Source organism: Triturus cristatus, chromosome 5_1 (genome assembly GCF_964204655.1).
Source record: "Triturus cristatus chromosome 5_1, aTriCri1.1, whole genome shotgun sequence".
In the NCBI taxonomy this organism is placed as follows: domain Eukaryota; kingdom Metazoa; phylum Chordata; class Amphibia; order Caudata; family Salamandridae; genus Triturus; species Triturus cristatus.
In genome coordinates this window covers 894,218,186-894,242,507 of record NC_140587.1, presented here as the reverse complement: position 1 = coordinate 894,242,507, position 24,322 = coordinate 894,218,186, and the positions used below count along the sequence as shown (strand labels likewise).

The 24,322-nt window shown below is 44.5% G+C and overlaps 1 protein-coding gene and 1 pseudogene across 2 annotated transcripts in view; both read left to right on the top strand.

The window, feature by feature from the left end:
- Positions 1 to 24,322, top strand: part of LOC146831577 (cytidine monophosphate-N-acetylneuraminic acid hydroxylase-like) — a 567,547-nt gene that overhangs the window by 420,934 nt on the left and 122,291 nt on the right. The window lies entirely within an intron of this gene.
- On the top strand, positions 16,635 to 17,446 carry LOC146831578 (small ribosomal subunit protein eS1 pseudogene; annotated as a pseudogene).

The window sequence follows — 24,322 nt, the reverse complement described above, 5'->3', positions numbered from 1 at the left end:
CAAAGGATACACACAAGACTTTTTAATTCACTCTCGCCGCCCCTGAGATTCTGCCATATTCCTCCATAATGTAGGGTAATGGAGTTAGGTGTACCCCTACATTTTTCACATACAGCAGTATGTCATCTGCGTGTAGTGATATTACATGTAGCACCTCTCCCAGTGGGATTCCACAGTCTATGCCCATCTGCCTCATTTTATGTGCCAGGGGCTCTATCGATAATGCAAAAGAATGGCCAGGAGTGAACAGCCCTGTCTGGTCCTTCTTGCTGTCCCGAAGGAGCCTGATACGTGTCACCCTGTGTATACTCTAGCTGCAGGGTCAGTATGAAGGAGTTTAACCCAAAAAATGAATGGCGCACCAAGTGCGAATCCCTGAAGTATCTCATATATATACTACATCATATAGTGTCAAACACCTGTTCAAGGTCAATCACCTGGCATGCTGCGTTAGGCCAGGCAGAAGCATCCACTTCTTGAATTTAAAATCATTGCAGATTAAGGTAATTACTCCTGTGGGGAACAAATCCATTTTGGTCTATGTTAATAAGCTCTTGTATGTGGGGGAGAAGTCTGTCCATTAGAATCTTACTTAGAATTTTGTAGTCTGTGTTCAGTAAAGACAGAGGCCAATGACATGGCATGTCTGTTGGGTACTTACCCGGTTTGAGTATAGATGTCACCAATGACCCCCTAGATGAATCTCCTAAGCAGTGCCAATGTTTAGCTGCATTATACATCTTGAGTAGTTTGGGCACAAGTGTGGATTGATACATTGCATATTATTCTACAGGGAGCCTGTGTGTAACTGGTGTTTTAAGCCCTAGCAAGCAATCTATTTGCTTGTCTATATTCTTGTCCTGTGATGGGGACCCTAACATTTTGTGCTGTTCACTGGTTAGTTGGTGGAATTGTATTCCTGCTAAAAAATATGCTACTGCATAGTCCTCTTGAATCCCCATGTCTGTGTATAAGCTAATGTAGTTTTCCTTGAGTGCTAACTTTTTCCCTTATGTGTGTGGACCAGTTCTCCCCTGCTGTTGCAAAGGGAGGGGATCAGAGTGGGCGAAAGCCGGGGCTTAATTATCCACTCTAACAGTTGACTCACCCTATTTTCTTTCACATGAGTTAATTCAGCATGGTCTAGGTGGGTCAACTGCTGTATATGCTCTGAAAGATCAGAGGGGTTATTCCTTTCTCAAGCAAGCTCCTCACCTACTGAGGGGTCATCTGGTTTCACTCAGCTACTCAATTTCTGCTCTGATTGTTCCAGACTTGTCTCCAATGACCTGTGCACTACCCCAATCACTCGTAGACATGCGCCTCATTTTGTGACCTTACAAGATTCTCATTCTATGTGTGGGGAGGAGGCTGTACGCTCATTGTTATGGAAACAGTTTTGAAACGCCAATTGCAGGTCATCTTTTAGCACCACATCCTTCATCTGAATTTTCTGTAGTCTCCAGGTGGAAATTGATGTGTAAATGTGTGTGGGTATTTTACCCCAATTCAATTCCATTCCTATTGGGTTGTGATTTGAGAAGGTTTTACACAGGTATGTTATGTGGTGGATAGCTGTGTGAAGAGCCCTAGTGCACATCACTCGATCCAGTCTTGTATGCAGTTTATGCTGAATTGAATGAAAGGAGTACTCTTGGAGCCCCTCATATGTGACCCTCAATATATCGACCAGTTCTTAATCTGTAGGCCATTTCTGCAGGGACCTGGCATTGCGGACCACCAATGCACTCATGAGGGGGGATGGGAGTGATCCATCAGCACTTCCAGGGCACTATTGAAATCTCCGCCTATCACCCATGAAATACCTGCCATGATGCCAGTTTCTGCGATAACATTTCTAGGAACACTACTGGGTGTCCATCCCACCTGCCCCTAATCAACACATACCGCCCATCCTCGTCTAGTTTAATGCCCTACAGGTCAAATGGCCCCCATGCGCCTACACAGATCACCATTCCCATTGCATATAGTTGACCTCACCATTTCCTCTTAGGCCTACTACCCACAGTGCCTGTCAAATGGGTCTCCTGGAGAAACAAAATGAGTACCACGCTTCCGCAACGGTGCATGCATTTTGTAATGCTTACTTATTGTACCCATGCCTCTAACATTCCGGGTAGTGATGACGACTCACCAATCCTGTGTCCCTCTAATTGAATTGCATTTTGCAATCTGACTTTCTGCCACACACAGCTATTTTGTAATCCTGCCTGTGGGGTATGGCTTGATCTACCGTAGCACACTACTCCAGGAGTGTGTTGTCCCTCTCTCCAACTCGTGGTCAGGCGTGTAACTGTAACCCAACTATAATAACACAAAGTCTGAACCTTAAATCTCAACAGGATCAGAGTAAAGATGGAAGCAATATTACTATTATAGTAGAACTCGTGTATGGGGGCTAGTAAACCCATGATATGTATTAGTTTGTAAGTCCTGCACTTCTGCCCATTCAAAGTGATTAGTTGTAAGTGGGTGCTCTTGCCTGAGGAGCTCTGGTGGGTAGCCATTGCCATTTTGGTCTTGAAAGCAGCATGCCCCCACTCCGCCTGCTATGGGGCGCGGCTCGAAGCCAAGGGCACGGCGGGGTGATTTAGTATTTCAGGGGGCTCTCCAGGCTGATACCGCTGCACGTGTATTGTTTGACGGTCCCCAGGCAGCCTCACGCACCTACATTTAATAACACTAGGAGCTTTCAATATCAAAATTATTCTGGCGGGCGAGTCCCTTAATTTTCCAGAACATAACTAAGTGCCATAAGCCAGTAGTTAACTGAAGCAAGTCAATTCAGTTCAAAGGATATAATTTGCAGTTTGTGGCGTGACTAATGGAAGAATAATCGAATCTCCAAGACAAACTACTTAATTTAATACAAAACAAATAAAAATAATGTACAACAAGATGCAAAAAAAAGGATAAAGGCTGAAACATTGACCCAAACAAAACGAGGGGAAGGAGAGACAAAAACTAATCGATACCAATAAAAAGAAGGGAAAAAAAAGCACAGTCACAAAAATAAAAATGCATATTTGTCTAAACCGTAAGTCATAAAATATAGTGACCCCCGGTGTGCGAAGCATAACTGTAGATGGGAATAATATATTGTGACGATGCATGGATGCTTTTAGAAAATAATGTTAGACGGATGCTTTGTTATAACAATACGTTCCTCCTTTGAATAAAACTCATCTGTATATTTGTTATCAGTCCAGTATGGGCTGCATTGGAACAAGTACAGTTAAAGAAGCCGCATTTTGTTTCATGTAAATGTGCACACTGCTGTCTCGCAGTTTATTTACAAATAATTTGACATCATCGGCACAAGAAGGACGCTACACACTCTCTAATACAGCAACTGACTTTTTCGTATCTTCCAGTGCTGTAAGACAGATCAAAAAAATGAATATTTTTATTTTTTAAGATTTTTATCCCTTCTTCCCTGGACCACAAAGCAGTGGATTATGCTTGCGAGGTCTAGTGGAGGGCCGATTTGCCTGGGTCTCACAGTGCTAAATCGTGGCCGCGGGCCCAAGGGTGGGAGGCCAGTGTTGTAGCAATAGTGCCACAGGCTCTGGTGAAAGCAAGGTAAATGGTCCTCCGTGCATTAAGAAGACAGTAAAGTACGGGTGCAATCTGGGTGCATTGGCAACCTAACATCCCTGGGCCCTGGTGCCGCTGCACCTACTGCACTATTCATAGCTGCACACCTGAGAGATGCCCTCGCTCCGGGCCTTGCAGCTCTGGTCCAGCTTTCAGAGGCCCAAGTGAGGGGGCCAGAGGCGTAGCAATGGTGCGATGGGTCCTGGTGCCAGCAGAGTAAATGGTCTCCATGCCCACTCGATGGACTGTAAAATGCAGCCATAATTTAGCTGCTTTGGGTTGTGAACACACCTGGGCCCTAGCGCCACTGCACTGCCACACCCGTGGCTAAATGTGCCCTAGGTATCAACTTGAAAAATGCACAAAGAACCTTTTAGAGAAAAAGATTGAGCAATCATTAAGGAATCAGGGGTCTCATATGCAAACTCTGCATTATGCCTATTTGAGACATGTAAAAGTGAAACGAAAGGACATTGAAGTGTACAAAAGTAACTTGCCAATTACAAACCGAATTGTAATTTGTAATGTCTTCTTCATGAGTCCTGGGATTTGCAAGGCAAATGGGGTGGTAAGCGGCACCCCTCTTCTTGTGACACACAAGGGGGCAGATTTACAAGCCCCTTGCGCCACTTATGCGTCACTTTTCCCATGTTAAAAGTGACGCAAAAGTGGCGCAAGGGGCTTGTAAATAAGCCCCGAGGAGTGTATCAATGATTTGTCACCGCTTTTGTGATTGCAAGAAATAAATAGTACTGCCTGCTGAAAGAATCTTCATCCATTCACATACTGGAACCTGTCAATGAGGGAGAGTTTCCACTTTGAGAAGAGAAAGGAAGGGACATCACAGGAAGCAGAAACCAGCTCCAGAGACCACCACATGCTCCCCTGATGTCCTTTTCACATCATGACTTTATTTTGGCACCCCACTCCTGTCAGTTGAGTAGGGGTTGTAATAGTGACACTTCGTGAATAAGAATGCAGAGTTATAGGATATCCCTTGCTGGTCCCTATCTCCGTTCATTGACACTACTTCCCAATAAGTCAGTTTTGAGTCTTGCCAATATGATGTGTCATTGGTTGTGCCACAGAGGAGATATTATCACATGATTATGTTTTTGAGAAGACATTTATGATATATAAGCAATAACATCTAGAAAATCATTTGAGATGTTTGGTGCAGTGTCCTCCTGACTAATGCTATGTAAAAAGCATTTTTGAGTTAGGGTTGCAGAACTTCAACTGAGTGGCATTCCACATCTAAGTCAAGAATCATACAAGATCCAAATATAGGATTCCATGGTGTAAATTGCTTTTGCCAGTCGTTTTCGTGAATTAAATATCTCTCTACTCAACTAAAATCTTTACTACTGATTCAGCTTTGGCATGAATAAGATTCTTTGTTAGAGATCTTGATGACATTGACTTGAAACGTGGTAAGGTTGTAGAGCGATGCAAAGGTACTTTGTTCTTGAAACTAGCACAAATCCAAAAAATAGTGTCTACGATAACCAGCGGACTTATTTCATGTCATCACGTGGAATATGACCCAAAGTGGCCGTGAATGATTTGAGTAAACAACACTCCATCAACCATCTGCACAGGAATTGGCATCACTGATTTCAGGCTAAAATAATCTTTCAAAGAAGCCAGAAAAGCAAACTTCATTCCCCATCATCCATGTCCAAATGGAGTGACATCACTGGTTTCTTGCCAAAATCGTATTTGAAAGAAGAAGCCAGGCAAGTGAACTTCTTTCTCCTCATTATCTCTACAGGAAGTGACATCAGTGGTGTCCCTCAAAAGCAATTTTTAAGACAAGAATGAAGGCAAGCGGACTTTGTAGCCTCACTGAATTACCCAGCATCCTTCTGTACAGGATGTTACTTCACTTCATGCCTTATCCCTACTTCACGCAACTCCTCAGAGAATACCACCACCCGGGCATCCCCAGCAAAGGGCAGGCATGGAGGAGGTCATTGCTAGTTTGGACCAGCTAGTACCAAGAATGGCCCTGGGCCAGAACCCTGTTCCACTGAAACCTACAAACTACAATTGTAAGATATGGTCATGCGCCTCACCCAGCCCCTCATTGCGCCAGTCCCCACAATCACACCAAGACCTTGAGGACACAAACACTTGCATAGCATTCTCACACACAAACTACAGAACACACTCCAAGTCATTCTTATTAATGCTTTCTCTGCAGTACTCCATTTCACAATATTTGATGCCCTATTCACCACAGAAACATGGTTCTCACCAACATCCTCTCATACCCTTGATGTCCTTCATCCCTCAGGCTACGGAAGCTAATGTGTGGACTATGCACATAAGAAGGGAGGAGGACTCATTGTCGTCCAAAAGTCCTCCTGGTCTTGTGCCCTAGGCAAGCAAATGACATTCAAGTTCATGAAGCTCCTGACATGACACTTCCCACTCTCAGTAACTCATATTGCAACCTTCACATTCACTTATTGCCTTCTGGGCAAAACAACAACTTTATTGTTGAATTGTCAGATCCCCTTGTCACCTCATCCATACAACACACCACCCTCTTGGGTGACTGCAACCTCACAGATAACTCAAGCTCAAACAAACTGGAGACACCCTTATTAACCTTATTAGCACACTTAATGTGGTACCACACGTCACCCAACCATCACACACCAATGGTCACATCCTCAACCTCGTTTTCTTAGCATCACCAACAATAGAATGCAAACAACCCGTATCCCTGTACTAGACTGACCATCTCACCATTCTTATCTCCCTGCTCAGAGTCCTTAAAATATATATATATTGGTTTTAACAAATAAGCATCTGCATGTACAAATGTTGTTTCAACAACCCTGTTCAGAGTCTAACCAACAAACCAAGGTCAACCAAAAAGAAAGTACCAAACCTTCAGATCCTTCACACACTTCTTCAATTGCAACCTAGTTCAAAATCTCATCTTCTGCCCTGCCAACTCAACACCTGACATCAGCACTCTTTTAAATTACTTCAACACTTTTTTGGAAAGCTATGTGAACATCCACACTTTAGCCAAAACACACAAGTGTAAGTCAGAATATTCAACTCTTCAGCACTCTAAAGACCTCAGTGAAAATAAGCGCTTCACATGGACCAGGAAAGAAAAAAGTGGAAAAATATATCCCCAGATGACCTTGTGTTTCTAAGTAGGCCTGGGCGAAAATTTCGTTCCGTTCGCGGAAATTGCGATAATTTGACATTTTCGCGTTCCGCGGAGAGCGCGAAAATGTCAAAATTTCCGGTTTCCGCAGCTTGGCGATAATTTGCTTCTTGCTCGCGCTGTAAAATAATACATTCTCGCGCGCGAGCGCCTTACCTGAATCCCTGCATTCGCCGACAAGTTTTCTTGATCCGGTCGCGTTCTCCATGAGATGTATTGTTTTTAGCCATTTGCGCTGTCTCGCGACAGTTCGCGCCCGCAGTGACGTCATGCGTCGCGCGATCATGTCTTTCTTCTTGCGATCATGCACCGCGAGACAACTCAAAACAAGATGGCCGCGCCCGCAAGCAACCACATGGGTAAGTTGGCGACCCGCAACCATGCAGAAAATCTCGCGAACATGCGGGAAAAAAACTTCCGCATTTTCGCGATATTTCCGCTTGTTTGCGAAAATTTTTAACATTTTCGCGATAATTTGCAAAAGTTAATTTCGCAAATTTCGCCCACCCCTATTTCTAAGTCCCCCCGAGCAACATGCAGAAAGTTCATCATATCAGCCAAAACAAAGTACTTTATGAACCCCATCACGGAAGCCACCAACAGAAGAAGTTTCTGTTAAGCAATTAAGCACCCCACCAGCCCCTTGTGTGACCCACATTTCCTACACTCCACATTCAAGTGCAGAGCCATCAACCTCTCCTTTATTGAAAAAATGCAGAATACCCAACAGCACATGTACAACACCAAGCGTGTTTCTCCTCTCTTCTCTTAGAATTATGCAAAGGTGATCCCTCAAAGCCCTGTCTCACACAGATCTCACCAACATACTTAACTCCTCAAAGCCACTTTCCATCATGATGATGTCGCAACTTTGCCCTTCATCAAAGCTCTCTCTCCGGAAGCTCTCGCCCCCTACTCACCATTGTCAATGTCTCCGTCACTCAAGGCATTTTCCCAGAAGATCTCAAGACAGGTCAGATCTTCCCACTACGAAAGCAATCTACACTGTACTCTCATGACTTTGCCAACTACTGATCCATCACTAACTTATCATTCATCAGCAAGATCATCGAAAAAGCAGTCTATGATCAACTCCAAGATCACATCGGAGCTAACCATCTCCTGAACAATGAGGCTTAAGATCATGCTGCAGCATGGAGACAGTTACTCTGCCTGCAAATTCTAGATGACCCCTCCAGTGCCCAGATGAAGATGACTCCTGCCTGCTTTTATTGCTGCTCCTCTCAGCTGCTTCAACAGTCGATCATCCAACATTCATTCTCACTGAATGGCATCCACAGGTAATGACTTGTCTTGTTGTCCTCCTACCTTTCAACAGTTTGTTCACATGAGCACCTCCAGATTCCAAATGATTCCTATCACCTGCAGATTTTCCCAGGGTTTCATACTGTTCCCTGTCATCTTGAACCTGTACATACATGAAGCCTGCTGGGGCTCAACTCACTGATAGCAACATAGAAATCTAGCAAAATGCAGAACATACACACAACTCTTCTTGTCATTTGACATGTCGAGTGATGTAATATGTGAGTTCGTAAGCAGTGCATTGTGAAGGCATATGTTATAGTCAGCTCAGTAAGCTATAGCTAGTGAAATCCAGTGTTTAGCTTTTTAACATTAGTTTTTTGTGTTCTTTCAACACATAACTAGAACATCACTTTAATCTTTGGTTATTTCATAGAATTTCTAGGTTTCTTACCATAAGTGAAATTGTTCTACTTTGCCTAACTATAATGACAATGTAACCTTTTTTTCAGTGAATTTCTTAGTTTTGTTTTTAACATAAGGTAAGATCTTATTACCATACCTAGCTATAACGTCACGTTAGCCTTTGTTTTTTTTCAAGCAATTTCTGTTTTGCTTTTTATTGTATTCATCCAACTGCCCCATTGACAAACGTTTTTGGCTGTGCACAACAGTTGGTTGCCCACAGAGGAATGGCAGCGGGTGCCCAACCCCTTGCTGTGCACTGCCTTCAACCGTACCCAGCATGGGCTTGGCTGCAGGGCCTAGAGCCAACCCCCTGCGGGAAGCCGATCCCTCACCACTCACGGCCTTTAGCTGTGCACAACAGAGGGGTGGCGAAGGACATGGATTGATGTCATGCCATGCGCTCAACCACATGTGGGCACCCAACACCCCAGAGTAGGCCAAACTCTGCAAAGCATGAAAAAAGAGGGTTCGGCCAATGGGGCTAGCCCCGCAGTCAGGCCTTGTGCCCAACTGTCCATGGATGACAACTCCACCCTCCCCCCCGAAGGCAGGCTCTGCACCCAACTGCTCAGGGGCAGCCAGAACCTGCACCCAACCCCCATAGGTGGCCAACCCCCTGCTGCGCACTAGCCTAGTTCTGACATTGTTCAGAGAGCAACATTACTCTTTTTACCACTCTTCCCAATGCACTTTTCAGGAGGGTAAAGAACTGTAACATCTATTTCATCTCGGAAGGGAAGTCTGTCATCATAACCACATTTAACTTTAGGCTTAAATGGCGATGGGATGTTAAAAAATAAATCATCCTTTCAATGTTATCATTGTGTGAATTTTTCATCCTCTAGCATGCTCTGGCTCTGGTAAGTGAAATTCTTTTCTTGCCATCATTGTTCTTTACTTGATATAAGGCAACAGTTTTATCATGATTAGTTACCTATCTAGAGCTGTGCCCTTCTCCCTCAATGAAAATTATCCCCAAAATATGCCATTGAAATGATGCATATTTGACTTCACAAAGTAATGCTAAGTGGTTACATGATGAAAACAAAGAGGTTATTAACCCTGAAAGTATTGATTGATGCTATCATGTGAAGTTGGATTGCATTGCCTCTATGATCATATTCCTTGTCGCAGTCAGTACTTTGGAGGCAACTTCTATCTAGAAACAGAAAACAACACCTGCCATGCTTGGTGGCATACCTAGGCTGGCATTCCCAGCATCACCCTGCTGTAGCGATCATCTTACTTGACCTCAGTGCCGCCTTCGACACTGTCAACCACAACATCTTACTTGAACGGTTGATTAACATGGGGATAGGTAATATGGCGCTCACCTGGATTCGATCATTCCTTAAGGATCGTTTCTATCAAGTTTTTGAGGGGACAGCCACGTCCAAGCAATGGCCTCTTAACTGTGGGGTCCCGCAGGGGTCCTCTCTGAGCCCCACCCTCTTTAATTCATACATGGCCCCACTAGCCGAGATCGTACATCCCTTCGGTATCAAAATAATCACCTACGCAGACGATACCCAGTTGGTGGTGTCACTGAACCACCCTGAGGGCTCGGCTGGCGCTTTAGAACTTTGCCTGGAGGCAGTCGCCCAATGGATGAGCAGTTCCCACCTCAAACTAAACGGGGAGAAGACCGAACTCATGTTCCTAGGGAAAACCCCCTCGCCCTTCTCCTCGTTTGTTTGGCCATCCTGTCTTGGACCTATGCCTTCGCCAAAACAACAGATCAAAAGCCTCGGCATATGGCTTGACAGCTCTCTCACTTTTAACCATCACACTACCAAGCTCTCAGCCACATGTTTTGGTCTTCTACGTATGCTTAGGAAAATCCTCCCCTTACTCCCCTTTCAGGCTAGAAGAATCACAGTTCAGGCCCTGATTCTGTCCCGCCTGGACTACGGGAATGCACTTTACCTGGGCGCCCCTCAGTCAACCCTAAATAGGCTACAGGTTATCCAAAACTGTGCAGCTCGTCACTTATTACAGATCCCCCGCAGACAGTCAGCCAAGCCTGCTTTAAAAAATCTACACTGGCTTCCCATTCGAGCCAGGATCCAGTTTAAAGCTTTGTGTCTGACCCACAAAGCTTTCTGGAAATCCGGGTCTGACATTATTCAATCTCTAGTTGTTCCCTACCAGCCATCCAGAACTCTCCGCTCTAGTGCCGCTTTCTTTGCCATGCCTCTGAAAGTTCGTAGATCTAGATGGGGTGGCCGCTCCTTCACCCTGAACGCCTCCAACCTCTGGAACACCCTCCCATTCACGCTTCGTAGTGAACCTAACATATCGGTCTTTCGTAAACACCTCAAGACCCACCTGTTCCTCTCAGCTTTTTAATGACATTCCTCCCTCTTTGCTCTCCGTGTCTGCAAGCGCTAGGAGGCCTCCGGGTAGCTACGCGCTATATAAGTATAATTTCATTCATTCATTCATTCATTTTTTCCTGCTTCAGACTGCTGAGAGATTCCATCAGAATCATCATGGGTGTTGATCTCACTGATGGGCTTGAGGTTGATGACGTTGCAGTGTGTGGGTCAATAGGGGTGGAAGCATTTGATGGATGTCTAACTGTGGTGGGTACAGAGGTCAAACTTTATGGTACCTCAACACTGGATCAGTATGGTGGAGTTTCTGGTGCATACGGAGGGTTGCAACATTTCATGTCCATGAGGGACATGCCAGATTTTAGTGTAACCTCCCTCTTCTGCTATGAAGGCAACTTCTTGCCCCCTTCCAGTGGCAGGTGAGTTAATGTCAATGATAGGTGTGTTTTTCGTGATTTGCTGCTTTCTGTGTGCTGTGTAACATAAAATTCCTGGACATGCACATCCTACTCTTGTAGGACAAACAAGGGGTTGTGTGCAGACTTTAATTTCCACTTGGAAATACAAATATATTGAGGAAGGAGTTGCTCTTTGGGGTCCCAGACAGATTTGTGAAAATATGGATTTCTCTCTGTTTGAGGCTCTTGGGCCTTTTGGTGTGGTTCTCAAACAATTCCAGCATGCTACCTAAGTCAGGCAATGTTTCAATTAATTCTTTGGTGGGAAGCCTGTCTGTTGGACCTTGATCATTGAGGATGTCATTCTCAAAGATACCACTGGCTAAAAGGTGGATGTCTATCTTAAAAAGGAGAAATCTGGGCCCTAATTGACTCATAGTAAAGGGATCTATACAGCTTTGTAGCTCAGTGACCACTTTTGGATTCCAAGGAGTTGTTCTAGATTCTGGAGAAGGTGTTTGAGTGCTCTTCCATGCTGAGGAGGGAGGGGGTCATGGCATGACAGGTAGAATTCCTCTTGTGTACCTCCATTGATGTTGTCAGTCCCTCTGCTTTGCCTGGTGGCATGTAGCCCAACCCAATCTGCCCCTGAAGTACTGCCATACAGGTAACTTCAAGAAATCAACTCCTCTCCACCATTCCTTATATCAAGATGCTGGACAGCTTACTATAGATGTCTGGGCTTGGTAGATCTAGGAGGCTAAAGGAATTTCAGGGTTCTGTACATGGATTTGGCTGCCTACCCTGCATTATTGACTTGCTGTATGTTTGCTCTGGCATCCTAGTCACTCATTCTTAAGGTGAGACAAGTGGATGTTTTGCAGTGGTAGCTGGGAAGAGTGGCGGGGCGAGGACTGATTTGAGAAAAAAATTCATGAAAATAAAACCACTTACATGTCACTTTCCACTCACCTCATCGCCGACTCGGTGCTCTTCTGCTGTTTTATTTTTGGAGTTTTGCGTCTGCTGGCAGGGAGGGGGCAACGCTCCTCCACCATAGTGGACGAGCCGCCGCAGATGTATGTCAGTTATGTTGACTTCGCACCTTATATATTTATATACTCTTGTTTTCTATTCCATTGCTTGTCAGGTTGCTGGCTCAGATTCAGAAGATGAGTGTGTAAGTGATAATAATAGTTTCCCTTTTAACTACATTGGTTGTGGTTTCTACTCCGGCAGGCTCTGTCTGGCTGTAATTCCATCCTTACAGCTCCCCTAGTTTATTCTGCTGCTGGAGTGCTTTACCTCTTAGTTTGGAAATTGAGATGTTGGAATTGCAACGTAAGGGCTACTCTTCAACTTAACTGTAGCTTCTTAGTATACTTAATGCCCTTCCATCTGGGAGTTATATGCCAGGAATTGAGGTGCTTTCCAGAAATAGTTTTGAGTCATTCCTTGTCCCTGCAGAGTGTGGGTTTTCATTGGTCCTCTAATTCCTCTGTAATATTTGGCTTACATATCTGTGTTTCTTCTTTGCATTCACTAGACTACTAATTGGGCCTTTCATGGAACCTGAGGCAGTATTATATATTCTCCTTGGGAATTGCTATTGTTGTTCACCAGGCCTTTTAAGCTCACCCCTTTGAGGCATTAACCATAGAGGACTTCACATTTTTAATGGTGAAGGTGACATTGTCAGTGATGGTAACAACTGAGCTAAAATATAGTGTTCTTCTGTAGACTGACTCTGGTCTCTTGCCTTAAGTGCCTACCTGTCTGCATATGTCTCAGGTGTTGGTCATGCATGCCTTCTTTCTGTCTCATCCTGCAGAATGTTTTCAGCAGTAGTGGCTTTATGTGTGGTCTTTGTACAGATCTGCAAAGTGAAATTGTGTGGCTTTTGCATTTCTACAAAGTAATGACTGGAACAAGGAAGAGGGAGATAGAGTTTATGCCCTGTAAACATAGCACCAATCCACATCACACTTGGTAATCCCAGTCATTATGACTGCATGCCCACCTTTTACTGGTCCTGCCTTTGGTGGTGGCTTGGATTGTCAGCTCAGTTATGAAGCCCACAGAGGTGAAATTAACCTCCAAAGTAGAACTAAAAGTAATGAAGATCGTCCCCTACTGCTCCACCCCTGTACGCCTGAGACATGACTAGAAGGACTGGCATGGAGAGTTTATTGTGAAGGTAAATGTTATTGAGAACACTTTTTTGGGTGTCACATCATAAAGATCTAAAGAACTGTATAGGTTGTGACACTTTCTAACTACTTAGGTTATATGTATTTGACCTAATGAACATTGACATGCACTATTGATTTAATGGAAATTAATCATTACATTGTATGGACTTTTATTGATTCCTAGATCATTGGAATATTAGTAGAAAACGTCAGAGAGTGATCAGTGTCTGGGAGTAGGGTAGGGAAATTAAATAAAGGCCATGAAGGAGGCTGATGGCAAATTTAGGTATAAAGCAGAACCTCTAAAATAGGCTATTGGCTAACAGCTACTTTTCCTCAGCATGATTTGTTGCAATATAGTCTTACTCTAGAATGCAGTGACAATGGGAAGGCAGGAAGGAAGGATCAATTTGAATGCTGCATTACGCTTGAACCATGCAAAGTGGAACATGCATGGTGCAAGGCTCTGAATCAAATTTAAAAAGCCATGCAAAGCCACCTTGCGTGACTTTGAGTGGCCTCATAAATCTTGAGTAAGGCAACGTAGTGCAATGCAATGCAGGCAAACAGCAACATCACCTTATTCAGCGTAAGGGAGGCGTTCCATGGGCATTACAGTGGGTGTTCCCACACAACTCCCATGGTTTATTGGCACATTCCTAGATTTACAAGGAGTATGTGATCCTTTGAATACATCAAAATCTTACACCTCCCAAGGTGAGGTGTAACAAGCAAAAGTATCTCTATTTCTCCTCGTTTTTCCTCTTTCTATGTGTGCTGCAGAATGCAGCACACATAGAAAGAGGAAAACGCCTCTCAGGATTATTTTTGTGCAGGAAGGTACTCCTTCCTGCACGGTTCATTGACAGAATATTGATGTAAAAAATATAGATGTAAAAGTATAGAATTCAAAAATATGGACTGCCTATACTTTAACAGGTAAGTACAAAAATATCGGAAAAAAACAATATCGATGTCAAAAACAAAGTTGTACAAAATATCGATTTTCATTTATATCGAATAATAAAATAACATTTAAAAATTAAAGTAGATTTAATACATATTTTAACAAATATAACAAATAAACGTAATTAAAAAAAGTTAAACATACATAATAATTAATATCTATATATATATATTTACGTTAAAACAATTAATAAACTATTCATTTTAATGTATTTTATAATTGTATACACTTTTACATATATATATATTTATATATATATCTATACCAATAACATAAAATTTAATGAAAAAAATAATTCTATTATAAATTAAAACATTTAGAGCCAGATGTATCACTAAACCATTTTGCGATTCCCTAATTGCGAATCCTTGCGATTCGCAATTAGGAAATCGCAAAACGGAATGTATGAAAGTGTGTTGAACACTTTCTGCGATTCCTAATGGGTCTCAAGGACCTACCTTATGAATATTTCCGAGGTTGGTTGCAATTTGCGACCCCTTAGGAATCACTAAATTCACAGGCCACCATGTCTGTGATTGCTTTTAAATAGAGCAATCTTTTTTTTGTAAAGCAGACAGTTTTCCTAAAAGGAAAACGAGATGCTTTATAAAAAGTTTTCTTTTAATTTTTTAAGGCCGGTCAGTGGTCCGTGAGACAACTGTCTGATCTGAAAAATGCTTTCACAAACATTCACAAAGGGGAATGGGTCCATTGGGAACCCATTCCCATTTGCCAATGTGTTACCACCTACTTGAAATAGGTGGTAAAATGCGAAGGTTTTGCGACCGCATTCTATGTCACAAAACATTCATACATATTGCAGAGATTCGGTATTTGGAAGGGATGCCCTAAAAAATCCCTGACAAATACTGAATCGCAAACCCATTTTTGCGATTTGTTAACAGGTCACTGAATCGCAAAATAGGGTTTGATACATTTAAAAAGCATTTTTTGTGTTTGCAAACGTGCCGAATTTAAGAATCCCCCTATTTGCGAATGTAAAAATTGCTTGTTACATATGGCTCTAAACTATTTAAAAATCTTTAAATTTAAATGTCCTACTCCAGCGAGTGCATTAATAGGAAAACTGTTGGATAGCGGATGGGTAAAAATTACTATTTCCAATCCAGCCAGTGCAACAGTGGGGAAAGTGTTGGATAGAGGAGGGGTAAAAATTACTATTCCCACTCCAATGAGTGCAACAGTAGGGAAAGTGTTGGATTGCGGAGGGGTAACAATTACTATTCCCACTCCAATAATTGTAATAGTAGGGAAGGTGTTGGATAGCGGAGGGGTACAATTTACTATTCCCACTCTAATGAGTGCAACAGTAGAGAAAGTGTTGGATAGCCGAGGGGTAAAAATGACTATTCCCTCTCCAGTGAGTGCAACAGTAGGGAAAGTGTTGGATAGTGGCGGGATCAAATTTACTATTCCCACTCCAATCAGTGCAACAGTAGGGAAAGTGTTGGATTGCAAAGTGTAACAAATAATATTCTCACTCTAGCCAGTAAAAAATTAAAAACAAACAAAATATTAACAACAACAATATTTAAAAACAAAATAATTAACAAATATATATAAATATGTTAAAAATTTAAATACAAATGTATTTAATATTAAAAATCAAAAAACATATTATAGTGTTAAATACATATGACAAATACCTACAAATTGTATATTAAATATAATAAAAAATAATTTTCAAACTAATAAATATTATCAATTAGAAATTATTTAGAAACAAAAACATTAATCAGTACATACATTTACTTTTTTTTTATTTCCTGACCTATAACACCACACAATTCACAACCCACATCTACATTTAAAAAGATGTACTTCCATAATTAACATAATCAATTACCAATTAAGGAAAAGTTATTAATCAAAAAACTATTTAAGCCTCATAAAAATGAATTAACTTTCCACACTTTACCCCTATAATCCCCACAACCCACAGCTAAAACTAATTACACAATGAAAACTTATTTTCAAATAAAAAACTAAGGGGCATATTCACAAGAAACTATCGCAGAGCCAACGGCACTTTATGGCAGCCAAAGTTACGATAAATCTAATGCCCCATTCACAAGCTGGTGTTAACAGCCCACAGCACCAGTTTACCCGCCATAGCAGCCGCAAAAAAACATCGCCACAGAGGCCCCCTGCAACTATCGCTAATGAGAGCTCTTTCGGTCCCTAAGCTCCACCATGTCAGTCGGCAAGAACAAGCGTCTGACTAAAGGAGGCAAGAAAGGCACTAAAAAGAAGATTGTTGACCCCTTCTCCGAAAAAGACTGGTATGATGTCAAAGCACCAGCAATGTTCAATATCCGCAACATTGGGAAGACTCCAGTCACCCGAACCCAGGGAACCAAAATTGCATCAGATGGTCTTAAAGGTCATGTTTTTGAGGTGAGTCTCGCTGATCTCCAGAACAATGAAGTGGCCTTCCAGAAATTGAAACTTATTACAGAAGATGTCCAAGGCAAGAATGGCCTCACCAACTTCCACGTAATGGACCTCACCCGAGACAAAATGTGCTCCATGGTTAAAAAATGGCAGACTAGGATTGAGGCTCATACTGATGTGAAGACCACTGATGGCTACCTTCTCCGGCTCTTCTGTGTTGGTTTCACCAAATAGCGCAATAATCAGATCCGCAAGACATCTTATGCCCAGCATCAGCAGGCCCGTCAGATTCGCAAGAAAATTATGGAAATTATGACCCATGAGGTGCAAACAAATGACCTGAAACAAGTGGTTAACAAGCTGATCCCAGACAGTGTTGGCAAAGACATTGAGAAGGCTTGTGAGTCAATCTACCCTCTCCATGATGTGTATGTACACATGGTCAAGATGCTGAAAAAGCCAAAGTTCGAATTGGGAAAATTGAAGAAGCTGCATGGTGAAGGAGGTGCCACGGGAAACCTGCTGGTGATGAAACTGGTGCAAAAGTGGAACTGGCTTATGGCTATGAGCCGCCAGTGCAATAATCAGTCTAAAGATTTCAAATATCTGTAAAATAAATACAAAATATATGTTAAAAAAACCAAACTATCGCTAATGAGATGCAGAGTGGGCGTTCCCGTGCCCAAAGCTGCGACAACATCACACCTCAACATTCTCAACGACCAGACAGAACTGCGATAAAACCACAAAACAGGTGATAAGGCACGTTAGCACCAGGAAATCTACACCTGCTCTGACCTGGTGTAAAGTCGGACGGCAGCCTGTACCACAAAAGGGAGCACAGCCCAGGGCCACATCGGAAGGGCAACAGATGACATGGAGCCACCCATCATGCGGCCCGCACATCCAAGAGGGCCACAACACCCACCGACACCACCCACAGGACCACCCCTCCCTGGCACCCCCCGACTAAAGACATGCCCCATCAGCTACACCTAAACATGCACAAAATAATCCTCCTGATGTCGCACAATTACAACTGGTGACATGCATGTGTCGACATAGAAAAGAGCAGCACACATTCACATTCGAAGCAACACATGAAACTTTATTAAAATTAACACTGAAATGAAATGAAGACACATGGCCACTCCCCTTGGGACAATCCATAGGTCCCAGTCTGCAAGACAAAAAACATGCTGAGAAGGTGTGTCCTCCGCACATCAGAAGACAGAGAGAGAGAGCGAAGGGGAGTGAGAGGAAGAGAGGGGGGGTGAGAGAGAGAGAGAAGAAGAGAGGGGGAGAAAGAGAGAGAGAGAAGAAGAGGGGGTAGAGAGAGAGAGAAGAAGAGAGAGAGAGAGAGATAGAGAGACAGAAGAAGAGAGGGGGAGAGAGAGAAGAATAGAGGGGTAGAGAGAGAGAGAGAGAGAGAGAGAGAGAGAAGAAGAGAGATGAGGGAAAGAAGAAGAGAGGGGGAGAGAGAAGAAGAGAGGGGGAGTGAGAGATAGTGCCACCCCTGCGCACCTAGGCCACACTGCTCACCTGCTGCCACCGGTGTGTCTCCAACCATGTGCAGGTATGTATCGCAGTTCACCAGGTCACACATCTGGGTCAGAGCCACCAGCTGAAACAGAGTCCAGATACATGACTGGCATAGTACACACACCTGCACAAGACAACATCGCCTTCCCGCCCATGCACACCCAGGCAGAGGCAACTCAACCCCTCCGCCGCCCATCGGAGCATGCCCACCCATGCACATGCAGGCCTCACTGCTCACCTTCCACCACTGGCGCGTAGACGGGAGGTCCCACCACGTGCCGCTGCAAGCCACAAGCCCAGGGCCCGCGGACATGGCACCCTCCACACCATGTAGCCACGCTCTGCAGGCCAACAGGTCTCACGTTTGGTGCTGGGTATTGATAACTCCATGGCAGAGGACATACCAGTGCACCCGGCCCCATCGCAGGTTGCACACCCGCTCAGCCCAATGGATGCCACTAACTCTGGGATCCCGGAAGTGACACCACGTGGCAGTAGGCCCACTCTGCCCGCTGGCTCTGGCCTACACTGCGGTCCAGCAGGGCACACAAAACCTGAGCTGTCTGGACCGCAGGGACGGGGCATCATTGCAGGCTGCACACCCACTCAGCAGCTTAAGGTGCCACTGACTCAGTGCACCCAAAGTCACCGTCCCATGGCGGGGTGCCTGTGCCGGCCGCAATGCTCTGAGTGCCACTAACCTTGTGCAGCCCCTGTCCGCGCCACGTGGTGGCAGGCCCGTGCCGGCCGCAAGGCCTCGGGTGCCACTAACCCTGTGTAAGCCCAGTCAGCGCCACGTGGTGGCAGGCACGTGTTGTGCGCCAAGCCTCGGGTGCCACCAACTTTGTGCGCAACAACTCATGGGCCCTTTATGAATGAGAAGTGTGGAGCGGCTGTCATCCAGTCACCACCGGAAGAGGGGAATGTGACGTCGTCGGCCCCTTATGTTGGTGGAGACACATGACCAGTGACGCCTGTGCCGGATTGTTGTGGTGTGTGTGCAAACCTGCCCTCAGGGAGTGGCTGTGACATGCTGATGACTAGGCCAGAGACCTGAACACCACCAGCGAGTACGCCTGCGATGGGTAGCAATGATGGCCCCCCCTCGGTGCGTCATCGGAGTGGTCTGGCCTGCCGTACGCCGGACCAGCGCAGGGCTTGCCACAATGACTCGTGGGCTCAGGGCGTGGTCCAGTCCATGTCCGGACAAGGAAGTGACTGATGCCTGTGTCCCTGTTGTTGTGTTCATGGGACCAGGTACACAAAATGCAATGTCGCACCCTCTGAGTTGCATCCCACAGGATGAACATCACTGACGCGAGGGAAGGCACTGTCCCCACATTCATCCACACATCCATACCTGAATGATGTAAGACATGACACAGTAGTGCATCACTGGAAGTTTATTTGCACATCCAGTGCAGTTATGCAGCTGGGGTGGTACAGGGCAATGCCGAGCACACTACACAATATGGGCCCGTGGAGGGCCAGCCAGAGTCCATCTGGGGATGACATGTACTGCGGGAGAGGAAGGGTACAGTCCGCATTCTGTCCGCAATGTCATTGGTCATCGAACAGGATGTGGCAGTCCATGTCGCTGTCCAAGGTGAGTGCATCGGGGTGTATCGAGGGTCAGTGGAAGGTCATGAGGCCATGTGCGGCACCAAGCAGAAACAGGCCAGGTGGCGGAAATGAATGCTAGTGCCTCCTGATCACAAACCCATCCATGTCCTCGTTCCCTGATGTGTGACCTGCACCCCCTGTGCGTGTTGCAGTCCCAGCTGCGGCACTGTGTGCCACTGACACATCAGGGGCCTGGGTGGATACGTCTACCACACTGTGAGGCACTGACACACCAGGGGGCGGGGATGTGAATGGTGTGGAGGCAGCAGCATTCATCAGCACCACGCCTTGTGGAGGAAATGCCATGATGGAGGTCTGTAGGGCATGATAGATCTCAGCTACATTCCAATGATGTGCAGCTGTGGCTGCCATCCTTTCCGCCTCCATACTCACCATGTCCTCCATGAGCCTCTGCATGTGTGCCAGCTCACGGCTGGTATTGCTGGAGCCACTCTGAGTGGACAGCTGTTCTACTCTCCGCGTCATGACTCCAGCGATGTCAGCCAGGGCACGTTGGATACCATGGGGCGGACATCGACACCCAAGGATGGTGTCCAGTTTGGCAGCCATGAGTTCGAACCCCACCCGCACCAGCTCAGCCATCTCCCTCTGGCCCTCCAGCACACGGCGTTGGAAGGCCATTTGCTGTTCCTGGAGGACTTGGGAGGGTGCCAGGGCTGTGGGTGCCTCCTGCTGGGTGGTTTAGGTGGTGGGTGGGGTCTCCTCGATGTAGCTGGGCTGCCCTGATCCTGGAGGTGAGTCGCGGATGAGGTCAATGATGTCTAGGAGGGCTTGTGCGTTGATGCTGGTGTTGTCCTCCTCGTCATCGTTGAAGAGTGGCTGGGACTGCTCTGCAGGAGGTGTTGACGATGCCCCTGCAATGTGAATTGGAGATGGTGCATAACTATGTGTCCCCATGTATGTAGCCGCATGGTACAAGTTGACATTCTGACAGCATGGCATTGTACATTGTGACAGTCTGTGGGTCTGGGCGAGGTGCCTGGGTAATTGTGGGTGTGTATTGTGCCCTGCTTGATTGTGCATGTGTGCCATTGTGGCCATCTCCACCCATCCCCCCAGTACCTGGTGGTCACTCACCCTGTTGCGGTTGTGTTGTGTCCTGTCGAGCAGTGTCAGGTCCCCCAACTCCGGCCACAGCATCCACGCTGATGACTGTCGACACCAGCTCCTCCATGTCATCCAGCACGAGCTGTGGTGCTGGGACCCCACCTCCAGTCTGCATTGCTTCCTTCTGGTTGGCTGCGAGTTTCTCCTTGGTCTTCCGCTTGATATCATTCCATCGCCACTTGACCTAGTCCATTGTCCGCTTGTGCTCTTCGACGGCATTCACCTTGTCGACAATGTCCTGCCATATTCCAGTTTTGGTGCCCAATGATACGTTGGAGTTGACGAAGAGTTGTTGATGGTGTTCCATCACCTCCGTGACTATGATCCTGTTCGCCTGCGGACTGAACTTTGTCTTCCTCGTCTTCTTGTCCTTGCCCTTCCCTGTCCCAGATGTCCCGGGCTGGTCGTCCGGGGTGCTTGTGGGGTTGCGCTCATTCTCTGCGCTGCCTCCATGGTGCTTGGGTGTTGGTCAGTTTGGGTGTGGGTGTTTCTTCTACTTTTATGGTGATTTTTTCGGCATGCCAGGTGTGTTTTGCAGGCCTGGCGCAGCTTATCGCTGGTTTCCCCATCGCGCTTTGGCCCATCGCGTGTTTGTGGTGTTGTGGTTTGTCGTTTTATCTCCGTCGTGGTGGTTGTATCGTGGACATTGTCCGAGGTGTCGGCAGACTATCGCATGGTACCGCCTTGTTGTGAATTCCACGTTGAGACTGGGTTATTTTCCCACGATGGGCTGCGATATTGGAATTCGTGTTACGCAACTCTTGCGGTAGTTATCACACGTTCTTGTGAATATACCCCTAATAGTATTTAACAACTAATTATAAAGTAAGTAAAATTAATTCATTCCCCACCCTTTACCCCTATAAAAGTAAAACCCACACAAGTGAACAATTACCCTAATTAAATATCAATTAGTTAATTAATAATAAGGCTCAACTAATTATTAATTATTTGAACATAAATTACTTCGAACCCTTAACCCCTATAAACCCCAAAACCCACATCTAAAATGAATTACACAATTTCCATATTTAATATTCAATTAATTAATTAATATTAATTAACAACTAATTATTAACTAATCAAAAATAAATTACTTCCCACTCTTTACCCATATAAGCCTCACAACCCCACCTAATATTTTTTACACAATTACCATAATTAATTACCAATTAATTATTTAATATTACTTAACAGCCAATTAATAATGAATAATAAATTACAGATAAATTACTTCCTACAATTAACACGATAAAATCTCAATTTAATAAATATAATTAAATAAAAAATAATCATTAATTTATTATAATAACATTTCTTCCCACCCTATTCCCCTATAAACCTGTAACCTGCTAAAGAACTACAATATCATAAAATGTAATTAAAATAAAATTGTAAGTACTAAAAATGTAACACATATATTAAAAAACATAAACAATACTTATACAAAAAAATACATCACATACATTCAAAATATAAACTAAAATACATAACACTAATTTTAAAAAATCGATATTTTAAACAACTATATTTTTGCAAACGATATTAATGACTTCTATATTTTTTTAAAGGATATTTCTTACCCTAAATTCATTATTCTTTACCACGATATTCTTGCTGTCAATATTTCTGTGTCACAATATTTCCAACTCAATATTTGTGTAAGTCGACATTTCCAACTCGATATTCTGCCTGAATTCCTCCTGCACATAAACAATCCTGCCAGCAACACAGGCACCCTTGCACCATGGTGCAAGGGTGCCTGCATTAGCGCTAAGCTGCCAAAATGGCGCCAGCACAGGGAAAAGGACAGGAATGTATCCTATTGGATAAATAAGGAGCATTTCTGCCCTTTCACTTTGGCGTAGGGCAGCGCAGCAAGGTGAGTTGCTGCGCTGCCCTACGCCAAATCCCAGTTCAGTTCAGTATTTGATCTTTCATTAATTTAAATGGAAGTTTTTTACATACCTCCAACTACATCCTGCCAGCAACACAGGCACCCTTGCACCATGGTGCATGGGTGCCTGCATTGGCGCTAAGCTGCCAAAATGGCGCCAGCACAGGGAAAATGACAGGAATGTATCCTATTGGATAAATAAGGAGCATTTCTGCCCTTTCACTTTGGCGTAGGGCAGCGCAGCAAGGTGAGTTGCTGCGCTGCCCTACGCCAAATCCCAGTTCAGTTCAGTATTTGATCTTTCATTAATTTAAATGTAAGTTTTTTACATACCTCCAACTATATAGACCAGCCTTGAAGTGAGTGGTAACATGGATTTTTTAAATTCACAATGTTTTACTTTATTCTATAGGAATCTATAAAGAACCATGGGGCATATTAATGTAGAAGTCATGCAGCGCAGAAAGTCACTTTGCTGTGGTGAGCTCCCTAACAAGAAAAGGGCAGGAATGTGCCGATTTAACACAATACGGCCAGTGGTGGCCGGTAAGGTACAGTTTTGAATAAAAAATAAGTAAATCACTTATTTGATATTTATTAGCTTGTAAAGTGCCCAAATCACCCCGTCAGGGATATCTCCACGCTGGGACTGCTGTCGTCAACCAAGAAGACTCAGAACAGAGTGGTTTTTGCCAATTTTCTAAATTTCAGGTATTCGGGGTATTGGCGTAAGTGAGTGGGGAGTTGGTTCCAATATAGGGTGGAAGGTAGGAAAAGACTCTGCAACCCAAACGCGCTTTGTTAAATCGCGGAGTACAAAGAAGTGATTTTGACCCTGACCGAAGGGACCTAGAGGGCAGGTACCTTGAGAGTTTATTTGAGAGATAGCTAGGACCCATGTCAAGTAGAGATTTGTGAACCATACAGCAGATCTTGAATTTAATCTTTTTTCGCACCGGACGCCAATGCAGCTGTTGTAAAAGAGTATAGAGGCCGTTCTGGGATGGGCGTTGGCAACTAGGCGGGCCGCAGTGTTCTGGACTACCTGCAGTTTATTTAAGGAAGCTTCATTGGCTGAAATCAGCAAGGCGTTGCAGTAGCCCAGGCGGCTTAGCACTAATGCCTGAATCTGGACTTTCCTTGTAGAATAGGGAAAAAAGGGGAAAGCTCTAACGTAGTACACTAGGAGTGTGAAAGCATGACCATGCAATGGAGGTAACATGCTCTCCCAATGTTAATTTCTGGTCTATGCGGACGCCGAGGTTTTCGACCACCTTTT